The 13771-nt window shown below is 39.1% G+C and overlaps 1 pseudogene; it reads left to right on the top strand.

The window, feature by feature from the left end:
• The window catches only part of LOC133102230 (uncharacterized), a 44536-nt pseudogene that overhangs the window by 21197 nt on the left and 9568 nt on the right, over positions 1-13771 (top strand).

The following is a 13771-nucleotide window of genomic DNA, read 5'->3' as shown; positions in this document are numbered from 1 at the left end:
CTACAGTTATAATTTAAAGGGAGATGTACTAGGTATGGGGAGAATATTTTCTGGTTTATTATTTATATATTTTTAATATTTTTTTAATTAAATGTTTTTCTTTCTAAGATTCTTCCTAAAATGTACTCTTTTGTCCTGAGCTGAGATCTGGTAGAGGAGAGACAGCACTGAGTGAGGAGTCAGTGACTTGGACTCAAGTTCAGTCCTGCCATTAACTTGCTGTGTGACTCTGAGCCTTACTTTCCTATTTTTTAACATTATGTTTGTGTATTTGAGGGGAAGAGGGTAGAAGTGAGCTCAATGATCACTAAAGCCTCTTCCAGCTCTAATGCACTATGGTTCAAACTGTGGCCCAGTGATTTACATGGTGTTTGTAATTGGATTTTAATTCTTTTCTTTTTCTATTAAGGCTATCACAGTTGAGCCTGGGTTTCTAATTTGACCTTACTCTGGGTGGGTACTTGCTGTTAAGATGAAGGAACTTTCAAGGGCCCCAGCTGCCAAAAATATTTGTTCCACAGGTCTGCCTCAGCCTCCTATCTCCTCCTGCCCAAACTAAAGTTTTATTTTCTTTTAAATTAATTTTGAGTTGATGGAAAGTAAAATTTAGAATTGTAGCAAAAGAGGAAAACAGAAAATTACTCTAAATATAACCACTCAAATGCATTTGTAATCATTATTTTTCTGAATTCAAGTATTCTTCATATATGTTTCACATAGTTCTTTCTAATCATATCCTTCATACACTATCTCCTGTTATTCTCAGTTAACATCATATTATATATTCTTCCATATTGCTAATAGTCTTTATACTCACTCACTTTACGACCACATAATTCCCCTAAGTGGTGAATCATAACTTATCCAACCATCAATGGGCATTCAAGTAGTTTCCAATTTTTCATTATTATTAAAAATGCTATAAGGTACATCTCCATGCTCACAGATATTTCCGTATTTTGAATCAATTCCTTTGGATAGATTACAGAAGTGGATTTGCTGAAACAAAATTGAAGTCTTTTGATATATGTTGGCAGATCACTTTCCAGAAGAGTCATGCCAAACTATAATACCACTGATAGTGTATAAGAGTACCAGTTCTGCTATACCCTACAATGTTAGGTATAAGCATGTAATGTCTGTGCTAATATAGACATATTATATATGAAGGTGGCATTACACTGCTGATTTTCTTTCCTTCCTATTTGTTGAGATTAAATATTCTTCCAAATTTCTTGTTATTAGTTGTATTTTTTATGAATTTTCTGTTCTTTCCCTTAGTTTATTTATCTCTTGGAATCCTAATGTCATTCCTATCCACTTACATGAGCTCTTCTTTAAAAAAAAAACTTTAACCCTTTTGTCCACCATATTTTCTGCAAATATTTTCCCCAATTTGTCTTTTTATTTTTTAACAGAAACTTATTTTCATGTAGTCAAATCTATTTGTCTTTTCTTTTGCAATTTCTTCTATCGTCCTAAATCCAGAAAGCAAAAATTCCTCCAGATGTTTCATATTCTATCTTATTTTATTCTAATTGCTTAAAGTTTTATCTTATTTCAAAAATATTTAACTCCTTTGAGTGTTCCACCTGGAGTGTGTGTGCATGTATGTGTGTGTATATGAGTGTGTGTGTGGTGTAAGGTATGGCTCAAAATAGAATTTTTCCCCAAATTACCAGCCATGTATCCTACTACCATTTATTGAGGATTATTTTCACATTGTATTATGGTACCAGATGTATTTTTAGTTCTCCTATAAATCGTAGTAAATATATGGGGTAACTATCCAGTCTCTCATTGATCCCACACTTTATTTTATTTTATTTTATTTTATATTTTTGGCCGCACTGCGTGGCTTGCGGGATCTTAGTTCCCCGACCAGGGATTGAATCCAGGCCCTTGGCAGTGAAAGTGCCAAGTCCTAACCACTGGACCACCAGGGAATTCCCCACACAATTTTAATTGTTATTATTTTTGAAATGTGTTCAAATTGGGACCTAGAAATGATAAATATTCAGATTAATCTTCTGTATTGGGACAGAAAATGGGGCAGGTATTGCCCTCAGAAGACAAGCAGGAAATTAGTTTAATAAATCTCTTTATCACTTTGGAAGACTTCAATTGTCTAGAAATTGCATCTTTGAGTAGGCAAGGACTTTGGTAGATAAGTGGATCTACCCTTGGGAAGCCAAACCAGGAAAGGCAGACTAGGGGGTCTCCAAACTGGGTCCTTGCTGGGAGTGGTATGTTAGAGGGTAGCAAAAATGTCAGAGCAGAGGAGGTGACCAAGGCAGAAGGACATTAAAGAACAATGTGGTTACTTCACAGATCACCCAGGGCTGACTCTGAGTGGAGGAGCACTGCAGAGGCAGTTTGGTATACTGTAAAACTACAGCTTGGAGCTGGGAAACCTAACTTTATTCTTGGTACTGTTGTATGACCTTAGAAAATTTCAGTGTTGCTTCCGACCCCTCACTGGTAAAATGGAAATAATAGTATCTGTGATGCCTAAATCATGGGTATCTTGTGAAAATAAAAATGAGTTAATATACGTGAAAATACTTGAAATTTTTTAAACTTCAATTAGAGTTTATAAGAAATTATTAATATTATTATTATTATTGGCCACTAAAATACTTGAAATATATCAGAGACTTCTATTTCTATTTAGGTCATCTTTGTCATTTCTCTCTTTATTTTGGCTTAAAACATTTATGATAATGGTAATAGCGAATACTCTGTACCAAGCACTTTTGCATATATTAACTCACTTAACCCTCTCAACAACCCTATGATACAGTTTTGATCTATCAGTTCCTATTAGGTGCTGTTATTATCCTTATCCCCACTTTGCAGATGAGGAAACTGAGAGACAGCTAAATTGAGTAAATTGCCCCAAATCTCACAGCTTGTAAGTGTCAGAGCTAGGACTTGAGCCCAGGAACTCTGGATCCAAAGTCTATGCTGCTGATGTATTTTTCTTAATATGTCAAATTTCTTTGTGTGTGTGTGTGTGTTTTAAAGTATTCTGTTTTCTTTCAGCTGTTTTCAGCTAAAGTGATGGGCGATCCCTTCCTCGTGGGGGAGGTAGGCCTGCTTGCATTCAAGTCTGCAGCAGACGAAGGACAGAACGAAGGCCAAGATTCTCATATGCTGCTCCTACAGATGTTTTCCAAACTTTTGGAACTCTTGACCCTCCGGCATAGGCTGATAGAGATGAGTCTGGAGAGTGTACAGTTAGCACGGTCAGTAGGGGGACTGAGGATCCAGATGGAGGATAACAGACTACGGGTCCCCCTACCTGCAAGCCTTGCCCCATCTGTGCCCCCAGAGTAGCCAGAATGAGCTTTCTAAATGGCTGAAATGATGACCTCCCTTTCTCCCTCCCTCCATTGTTTATCCTCTCACTCAGGCCTCGCCACATGCCTCTCTGACCACTCAGCTAGGCTGGGTTCTCCTCCGAGCACCCGGGCTTCCTCTTCATTCAGCCATTGCCTTTTAATTAGATGCTTAATATTGGTTTGTTGGTTTTCCTGCTAGTGTAAGCTCCCTAAATGGAAAAGCTCTCTCCATGTTGTTTTCCATAGTATCCTATCAGGGGTATGAAGCCTGACCCTCACTGGGTACTCAGTGAATACTGACTGTATTTGCTCTCAAATATAATGAAGTTGAATAGCAGAGCAGAAGCAATGGAGGGCCTAAAGAAAGGAAAGAATGAGTCAGAGACAGCATCCAGGTCTGGCAGAGGTATAGAAGGTTCAGCAGGCAAGGGGAGAGAACACTTAGTGAGTTCGGTTTTAGGTATGAGCGTGAGATGATGGTAAGACATTTAAGTGAACATGTTCCCCAAACTGGAAAAATATGGAACTTGAAGATTTGTTGCAAACATGTATGAGTTCTGTTGTGTTCTGTCCCCATGAGAGGCCCTGAAGACGCAAAGAGTCCAATCATCAACCATCAACCACTGTCTAGGGCCTAGTGTGGCCAGGGTCTGTACTGGGGACTTTACATGTATTAGTTCATTTACTCAGAATATTGTTTTGATATGATAGCTTTGTGATGTCCTTATGATATGATATTATGGTATGATAGCTTACAAACATGTTACCGGCAGGAAGGTAGAGGCTCAGAAAAATTAAGTAATTTGCCTAAGATCAAATAACTAGAAAGTAGTAGAAGCAGAATTCAAACTATGAGCCCAGATATTATTAACTGCTATGACACTACCTCCTCATAATTTCTGATCCTTGTTCTCAGGGAGTTCACAATGTAAAAGTTCCCCCTAATAATGTTTAGTATGATATTTTAGTCATATGAACAAAATACCATGGGAGCACAGGAAATAGTGTATTTCACTCTTTCTAAGTGAATCAGAGAAAGTTCCATAGAAAATGGCCTAGGGATGATTGTGTAACTCCAAAATTCGTATGTTCAAGCTCTAACCCCTAGTACCTCAGAATGTGACTTTATTTGGAGATAGGGTCTTTACAGAGGTAGTCAAGTTAAAATGAAGTTATTAGAGTAGGCTCTTATCTAATATGACTGGTGTCGTTATAAGAAGAGGTAGTTTGGACACAGACATACCCAGAAGGAATACTGTGTGAAACCACAAGGACAAGATGGCCATCTATTAGCTGAGAAAGGCCTAGAACAGCTCCTTCACTCAAAACCCTCAGAAGGAACCAACCCTGCAACACTTTGATCTTGGACTTCTGTCCTCCAGAACTGAGACAAATTTCTGTTGTTTAAGCCCCCCAGTTTATGGTACCGTTTCACAGCAGCCTAGCAAACTAATACAGGTGCCATTTGAACTCAGCCTTAATGTACCAACTTCTCAAGATGAAGGAGTGTGTTAGAATGGGGGTAAGAGAGGAAGGGAAGACATTCTAGACACAGAAGGCTGAAATGCCAGAGCGACATCTGAATGGATCCTGGCTGCAAGCCATGGACACGTGAGAGTAGAGCTCAGAGTTGAAGCAGGACAGAGATGGGGGTCACAGGTTCTTACACAGGGGGGTGATGGTTAGGGCCTGGAGTTGGATGACAGACTCCCTAAGGAGGGCATGGAGAAGGTGAGAAGAGGATTGGATTTAGAACACCAGGAAACACCAGGATTTGAAAATAAAGAGGAGAAGCCGGAACGTAGCAACAGCAGCGGTGGCGGGATGGGGGCAGCGGTGCTTGGCTGCTCAGCCAGTGCCCTGGCATGGGGTGGGTGCAGCTCTTTGTGGTCCGCCAGAACCACAACCGTGTCATCAACACCCCGGGGGAATGTCTAGCAGGGGCTGTGCACATGCGACTGGCGCCACTGCCCTTCCGAGCCATCCGGGTGACCTGCACGGGGTCCTGCAGGGTCTCCAACAAGGTCAGTGACGTGGCATGGGTGGTAGAGGAGGGCTATTTCAAAAAAAAAAGAGGAGAAGCCAGTGAAGACTGAGAGAGAGTGGTCAAGAGGCAGAGGCATGGAGATCCTGGATCCAGGAGAACAAAAATGTTCCTCAAGGAGGAGACAGGCCAGCCATGAGGAGCTCTGAGAAAAAATGGTGAACCTCCTATTGAGGGAAATATTGGTGACCTCAGGAGGGCTCTGAGGACAGAAGCCAGCTTGTAGGAAATGAGAGTTGAGGAAGTGCCCAAGCATATCTCCTCCTACCTTAACTACTATCTTTAACTGTCAGAGCTTAGGGCAGACTCAAAACCTTTGTGACTCATTCACTTCACACCGGACTTGGCTTACTTTTGTTTTGACTGTTGCTTTTGTGCTTATTCAGATGGTTTGGTTTTCTTACCACTTACTTTCCTTTTAGGGGAAAATAATAGCAAATGTTCTTGGCTTTTTTTTTCCCCCCCTTTTAGTCTCTATAAGGACTTGGCGTGGGAGATGGGTTTTGAAGAGTTCCATTTGTATCTGAAGCCTGTTCACTTTGAATTTGCATCACACGAGGACAAGGTGGTCCATCCACTTCCTGTCTTTATAATCTCTCTGCTGGAGGACAGTGACCGCGTAGATAGGTGAGCCTTGAGAGGGTCAAAGTAAAAATAATGTAACAGTAGAATGAGTGGCCAGTAAAAAATAATTTCTATCACCGCTGGCCATGCAAATGCAATTGCATTCTAAATTCGCTCCCTTATAATCTATCTGCCATGATGTCATTGTTTTTCTTTTCCTTTCTTTCTTTTTTTTTGTTTGAATGTTATTTTATTTATTTTTTATACAGCAGGTTCTTATTAGTTATCTGTTTTATACGTATTAGTATAGACATGTCAATCCCAATCTCCCAATTCATCCCACCACCACCGCCCCCCGCCCCCGCCACTTTCCCCCCTTGGTGTCCATACATTTGTTCTCTACATCTGTGTCTCTATTTCTGCCCTGCAAACCAGTTCATCTGTACCATTTTTCTAGGTTCCACATATATGCGTTAATATACGATATTTGTTTTTCTCTGTCTGACTTACTTCACTCTGTATGACAGTCTCTAGATCCATCCATGTCTCTACAAATGACCCAATTTTGTTCCTTTTTATGGCTGAGTAATATTCCATTGTATATATGTACCACATCTTCTTTATCCATTCATCTGTCCATGGGCATTTAGATTGCTTCCATGACCTGGCTATTGTAAATAGTGCTGCAATGAATATTGGGGTGCATGTGTCTTTTTGAATTATGGTTTTCTCAGGGTATATGCCCAGTAGTGGGATTGCTGGGTCATATGGTAATTCTATTTTTAGTTCTTTAAGGAACCTCCATACTGTTCTCCATAGTGGCTGTATCAATTTACATTCCCACCAACAGTGCAAGAGGGTTCCCTTTTCTCCACACCCTCTCCAGCATTTGTTGTCTGTAGATTTTCTGATGATGCCCATTCTTACTGGTGTGAGATGATACCTCATTGCAGTTTCGATTTGCATTTCTCTTGTCACTCAGATGGACTTCTTTGCTTCTATATGTGTATGTGCAGGTTTGTATTTGTGTGTGTATGTTTTAAATACTAATCTAATCTCGGCAGTTTTACAAAAGCCTGCCTTTGAGCATATGTTTGCTAGTTAATCAGAGTCTACTCATCCTTTTCTGACAACTGGGGAAACCTGATGCTGTCCAGATACAGAGCAATTAGGCCTGGAGCCTGCCTTCATGGGATGGAACACTGCTTAGGGAGAGACCAAATTCAGGCTTGTGGCTGAGGAGCAAGGATCTCAACATATCCAGCAGTTTGATCCATACATTTACATGTTGAGTAAGTGGTGATCCCCACCCTCAACTTCACCTTTCTGTTATGAGAGAAATTCCTAATCACTTTCACATTTCTTCCTTTAGCTCTTGTTCCATTCGGGAGTGGAAAATATGCAAGTGACCCTTGCATGCCAAGCTACTCAGAAAAATGCTTTAATGGTGGCTGTCCAGCAGGCGTCCTTCTGTCACACTCCCTGAGGGGCCCGTCATGCTGATGTCAAGGTCAGCCTGTAAGATAGAGAAGCCTGAGGTGTGCTACCACTACCACCAGCTACTGTCAGGCTGCCCCATTCTCTCCTCCCTCCCCCTTTCCCTCCCTCCTCCTTCCTCCCCTCCTCCCTCCTTTCCTTCTTCCCATCCTCCCCTTTTCCCTCCTTGTCTTTCTCCCTTTTTTGACCATTTTTTCCCTATCTTTTTACCTTCTTTCCTTCCCTCTTCCCCTCCCTTCCTTCTTTCCTAATACAATCTGACATATGATCAAATTCTTACTGGGTCTCTTAATTTTCAGTGGTTTGCTGATAATTTTTCCATTGTATGTGACTCTATAATATTGACTAGCTAGAATCAACCAGCAGAAAATATCCTGTTCCTCCACCACTACCCTTTGTGGATAAATGATTCCATTGTTTTCTGTTTTATCCTTCCTGTATTTCTTTTTGCAAAAGTAACCAGATACATTTGCCCTTCTTTTTTTCACAAAAGGTAACACAAAATATATTCTCTTTCTTTTCCGAATTTTTTAGTTGTTATTGATATAATTCACATAACATAAAATTCACCCCTTTAACGTATAATTCACAAGATCATGCAGTCATCGCCACTATCTAATTCCAGAACATTTTCCTCATTCTCAAAAGAAATCCTGTACCCATTAGCAGTCAATCCCCATTCCCCACTTTCCTCAGCTCCTAGCAACCAGTAATCCACTTTCTGTCTCTATGGATTTGCCTATTCTGGACATTTCATATAAATGGAATCATACAATATATGGCCTTTTATGTCTGAATTTTTTCACTTAGCATAGTGTCTTCAAGCTTCATCCATGTCATAGCATGTACCAGTACTTCGTTTTTGTTTTGTTTTGTTTTTTACTGATGAATAGTATTTTATTATATGTATATACCACATTTTATTTATCCATTCATCAGTTGACAGACATTGGGTTGTTTTTACTTTTTAACTATTATGAATAATGCTGCCATGAACATTTATGTACAAGTTTTTGTAAGGACATATGTATGTTTTGAGTTTTGCTAACACTTTTTATTATCTCTGTTTTTTATTTTAGCCATCCTAGTGAGGGTAAAATGGTATCTCACTGTGGCTGTGATTTGTATTTTTCTAATTACTTATGACATTGAGCATCTTTTCATGTGCTTATTGGCTATTTGTATATCTTTGTTAAAGAAATGTCAATTCAAATCCTTTGCCCTTTTATAAAATTGGATTTTTTTTATTATTGAGTTGTAAGTGTTCTTTACATATTCTGAATACAAGTTCCTTATCAAGTATATGATTTGCAAATATTTTCTTCCATTCTGAGGATCATCTTCTTACTTTCTTGATGGTGTTCTTTGAAACAAAAGTTTTTCATTTTGATGAGTCCAATTTACCTATTCTTCTTGTATTTTCTCCATTCTATTTCCAAGATTTTGAATCATCTTTACCATCATTACTCTGAATTCTTTTTCGTGTAGACTGCCTATTTCCTCTTCATTTGTTCGGTCTGGTGGGTTCTTACCTTGCTCCTTCATCTGCTGCATATTTCTCTGTCTTCTCATTTTGTTTAACTTCCTTTGTTTGGGGTCTCCTTCTCGCAGGCTGCAAGTTCATAGTTCCCATTGTTTTTGGTGTTTGCCCCCAGTGGGTGAGGTTGGTTCAGTGGCTTGTGTAGGCTTCCTGGTGGAGGGGACTGGTGCCTGTGTTCTGGTGGGTGGGGCTGGATCTTGTCTTTCTGGTGGGCAGGGCCGCATCCAGCAGTGTGTTTTGGGGGTGTCTGTGAACTTAGTATGATTTTAGGCAGCCTCTCTGCTAATGGGTGGGGTTGTGTTCCTGTCTTGCTAGTTGTTTGGCATAGGGTGTCCAGCACTGGAGCTTGCTGGCCTTTGGGTGGAGCTGGGTCTTAGCATTGAGACGGAGATTTCTGGGAGAACTCTCGCCGATTGATATTACGTGGGGCCAGGAGGTCTCTGGTGGTCCAATGTCCTGAACTCGGCTCTCCCACCTCGGAGGCTCAGGCCTGACACCAGGCCTCATGTCAGGCCTGAGCCTGTCAGCCACACAGCCAGGTATGTGGGGATTTTCTTGCCTTTTGGGAAGTCTGAGGTCTCCTGCCAGTGTTCAGTAGGTGTTCTATAGGAATTGGTCCACATGTAGATGTATTTTTGATGTATATGTGGGGAGGAAGGTGATCTCTACGTCTTACTCGTCCGCCATCTTGAAGGTCCCCCTGCAATAGGAGACTCCACTGTAGACACCAACCTCCGCAAGAGCTAGAGGTGCAGAGGCATTTTTTTCAGAGGGTTTGCAGCTTGCTGGAACGGCAGAAAGGGAGAAAAAGAGAAGATCCTCTAGGGCAAGGGAGGAGAAGTAAGACCCACAACTGCAACCACCATCACTTTCGGGACTGGGCCCAATTTACCTATTCTTCTTTTGTCACTTACTCTTTTGGTGTTACATTTAAGAAACCATTGCTTAATCCAAAGTCAGGAAGATTTACTCCTATGTTTTCTTCTAAAAATTTTGTAGTTTTAGCTCTTACATTCAGGTCAATGATTCATTTATGGTTAATTTTTATGTGTAGTGTGAGATAGGGGGTCCAACTTCATTCTTTTGAGTGTACTTATCCAGCTGTCGCAGTATCATTTGTTGAAAAGACTAATGTTTCCCTATTGAATTGTCCTGGCACCCTTGACAAAAATCATTTGACCATAAATGTAAGAGTGTATTTCTGGACCCTTAATTCTTTTTTTTTTTTTAAAAAGAATTTTCACTCCAAAGATAAAAAAGTAATAAAGAGGCAGAGAATCACATAGTTATGCACTAATTAGATTAAGCATACTGATAATATTCCTTTGAAGTTGTAGATGACAAATTTTTCCCTTTTACTTTCTTTTTTTAATTACATTATGATTTTATTAGTATTAAAATATAACAAAAATTAAAACATAAAGTTATCACATACAGTGCTAGATTAACATTTAAATACAACACATAAAAAATCACAAAATAAGAAATGAAAAAACAAAAACCAGGTAAGATTTATTCACACAACAGTGTAAAGCAACTATACTCCAATTAAAAAAAAAAAAGATTTATTTAATGTGGTAGGTGTGCTTGCCTGTTCATAAGTTCATTCCAGTCTGGAACACAGGAGGATAATGCTACTCGCGTATCTGCTGCACCATTTAGTCCATTCCTTTCCTTTGTTTTTTCTGGGTTAAGACTGAAAATCCTGGTTCACACAAACTAGTTGCTGTGAATGGTAATAAGAGCAGCATACTCTTTCGACTTATCAAAGGAAAGTCTTCCTTTATCTTAATCCAAAATGCGATAAACTTAATGTTTCATAATTCTTCAATGTATATGAAGAACTGAGCTGCAATAATTCATTTTCTTCTTCAGGCACCAAGTTGAACTCAATTATTGATTCTGGGTTTCAAAAAGCAAATGCATATTTTACCCAACAATTTTGTCTTAGTGTTTCAAATTTCTCTTCTGGGAATAAATGGTTAAAAGTTTGACTTAGAGAAGTGAGCTGCAACAATATCTCTAGTATTATTTCTTCCAAAATGTTTTCATTAATAACATTCTCTTCGATGTGCTGCAAAATCCTTGGAATCATGTAGTAACTAGGATGGTTGCTTTTTTTTTTTTTTAACATCTTTATTGGAGTATAATTGCTTTACAATGGTGTGTTAGTTTCTGCTTTATAGCAAAGTGGATCAGCTATACATATATATATATCCCCATATCTCCTCCCTCTCGCGTCTCCCTTTCACCCTCCCTATCCCACCCCTCTAGGTGGTCACAAAGCACCGAGCTGCTCTCCCTGTGCTATATGGCTGCCTCCCACTACTATTTTAAATTTGGTAGTGTATATATGTCCATGCCACTCTCTCACTTCACCCCAGCTTACCCTTCTCCCTCCCTGTGTCCTCAAGTCCATTCTCTACATCTGCATCTTTATTCCTGTCCTGCCCCTTGGTTCTTCAGAACCTTTTTTTTTTTTTTTTTTAGATTCCATATATATATGTTAGCATATGGTATTTGTTTTTCTCTTTCTGACTTACTTCACTCTGTATGAGAGACTCTAGATCCATCCACCTCACTACAAATAACTCAATTTCATTTCGTTTTATGGCTGAGTAATATTCCATTGTATATACGTGCCGCATCTTCTTTATCCATTCATCTGTCGATGGACACTTAGGTTGCTTCCATGTCCTGGCTATTGTAAATAGAGCTGCTATTGTAAATAGAGCTGCAGTGAGCATTGTGGTACATGACTCTTTTTGAATTATGGTTTTCTCAGCGTATATGCCCAGTAGTGAGATTGCTGGGTCATATGGTAGTTCTATTTTTAGATTTTTAAGGAACCTCCATACTGTTCTCCATAGTGGCTGTATCAATTTACATTCCCACCAACAGTGCAAGAGGGTTCCCTTTTCTCCACACCCTCTCCAGCATTTATTGTTTGTAGATTTTTTGATGATGGCCATTCTGACCGGTGTGAGATGATATCTCATTGTAGTTTTGATTTGCATTTCTCTAATGATTAATGATGTTGAGCATCCTTTCATGTGTTTGTTGGCAATCTGTATATCTTCTTTGGAGAAATGTCTATTTAGGTCTTCTGCCCATTTTTGGATTGGGTTGTTTGTTTTTTTGATATTGAGCTGCATGAACTGTTTGTAAATTTTGGAGATTAATCCTTTGTCAGTTGCTTCATTTGCAAATATCTTCTCCCATTCTGAGGGTTGTCTTTTCATCTTGTTTATGGTTTCCTTTGCTGTGCAAAAGCTTTTAAGTTTCATTACGTCCCATTTGTTTATTTTTGTTTTTATTTCCATTTCTCTAGGAAGTGGGTCAAAAAGGATCTTGCTGTGATTTATGTCATAGAGTGTTCTGCCTATGTTTTCCTCTAAGAGTTTTACGGTGTCTGGCCTTACATTTAGGTCTTTAATCCATTTTGAGTTTATTTTTGTGTATGGTGTTAGGGAGTGTTCTAATTTCATTCTTTTACATGTAGCTGTCCAGTTTTCCCAGCACTACTTATTGAAGAGGCTGTCTTTTCTCCACTGTATATTCTTGCCTCCTTTATCAAAAAATAAGGTGACCATATGTGCGTGGGTTTATCTCTGGCCTTTCTATCCTGTTCCGTTGATCTATATTTCTGTTTTTGTGCCAGTCCCGTACTGTCTTGATTACTGTAGCTTTGTAGTATAGTCTGAAGTCAAGGAGCCTGATTCCTCAGCTCTGTTTTTCTTTCTCAAGATTGCTTTGGCTATTCGGGGTCTTTTGTGTTTCTATACAAATTGTGAAATTTTTTTTCTAGTTCTGTGAAAAATGCCATTGGTAGTTTGATAGGGATTGCATTGAATCTGTAGATTGCTTTGGGTAGTAAAGTCATTTTTACAATGTTGATTCTTCCAATCCAGGAAGATGGTGTATCTCTCCATCTGTTTGTATCATCTTTAATTTCTTTCATCAGTGTCTTGTAGTGTTCTGCCTGCAGGTCTTTTGTCTCCTTAGGTAGGTTTATTCCTAGGTATTTTATTCTTTTTGTTGCAATGCTAAATGGGAGTGTTTCCTTAATTTCTCTTTCAGATTTTTCATCATTAGTGTATAGAAATGCAAGAGATTTCTGTGCATTAATTTTGTATCCTGCTACTTTACTAAATTCATTGATTAGCTCTAGTAGTTTTCTGGAAGCATCTTTAGGATTCTCTATGTATAGTATCATGTCATCTGCAAACAGTGACAGCTTTACTTCTTCTTTTCCAATTTGAATTCCTTTTGTTTCCTTTCCTTCTCTGATTGCTGTGGCTAGGTCTTCCAAAACTATGTTAAATAATAGTGGTGAGAGTGGGCAACCTTGTCTTGTTCCTGATCTTAGTGGAAATGGTTTCAGTTTTTCACCATTGAGCACGATGTTGGCTGTGGGTTTGTCATATATGGCCTTTATTATGTTGAGGTAAGTTCCCTCTGTGCCTACTTTCTGGAGGGTTTTTATCATAAATGAATGTTGAATTTTGTCGAAAGCTTTTTCTGCATCTATTGAGATGATCGTATGGTTTTTATCCTTCAATTTGTTAATATGGTGTATCACATTGATTGATTTGTGTATATTGAAGAATCCTTGAATTCCTGGGATAAACTCCGCTTGATCATGGTGTATGGTCCTTTTCATGTGCTGTTGGATTCTGTTTGCTAGTATTCTGTTGAGGATTTTTGCATCTATGTTCATCAGGGTTATTGGCCTGTAGTTTTCTTTCTTTGTGACATCTTTGTCTGGTTTTGGTATCAGGG

Source organism: Eubalaena glacialis, chromosome 12, assembly GCF_028564815.1.
Source record: "Eubalaena glacialis isolate mEubGla1 chromosome 12, mEubGla1.1.hap2.+ XY, whole genome shotgun sequence".
NCBI lineage: Eukaryota > Metazoa > Chordata > Mammalia > Artiodactyla > Balaenidae > Eubalaena > Eubalaena glacialis.
Note: the sequence above shows the minus strand (reverse complement) of the source record. Positions and strands in the feature narration are given on the sequence as shown.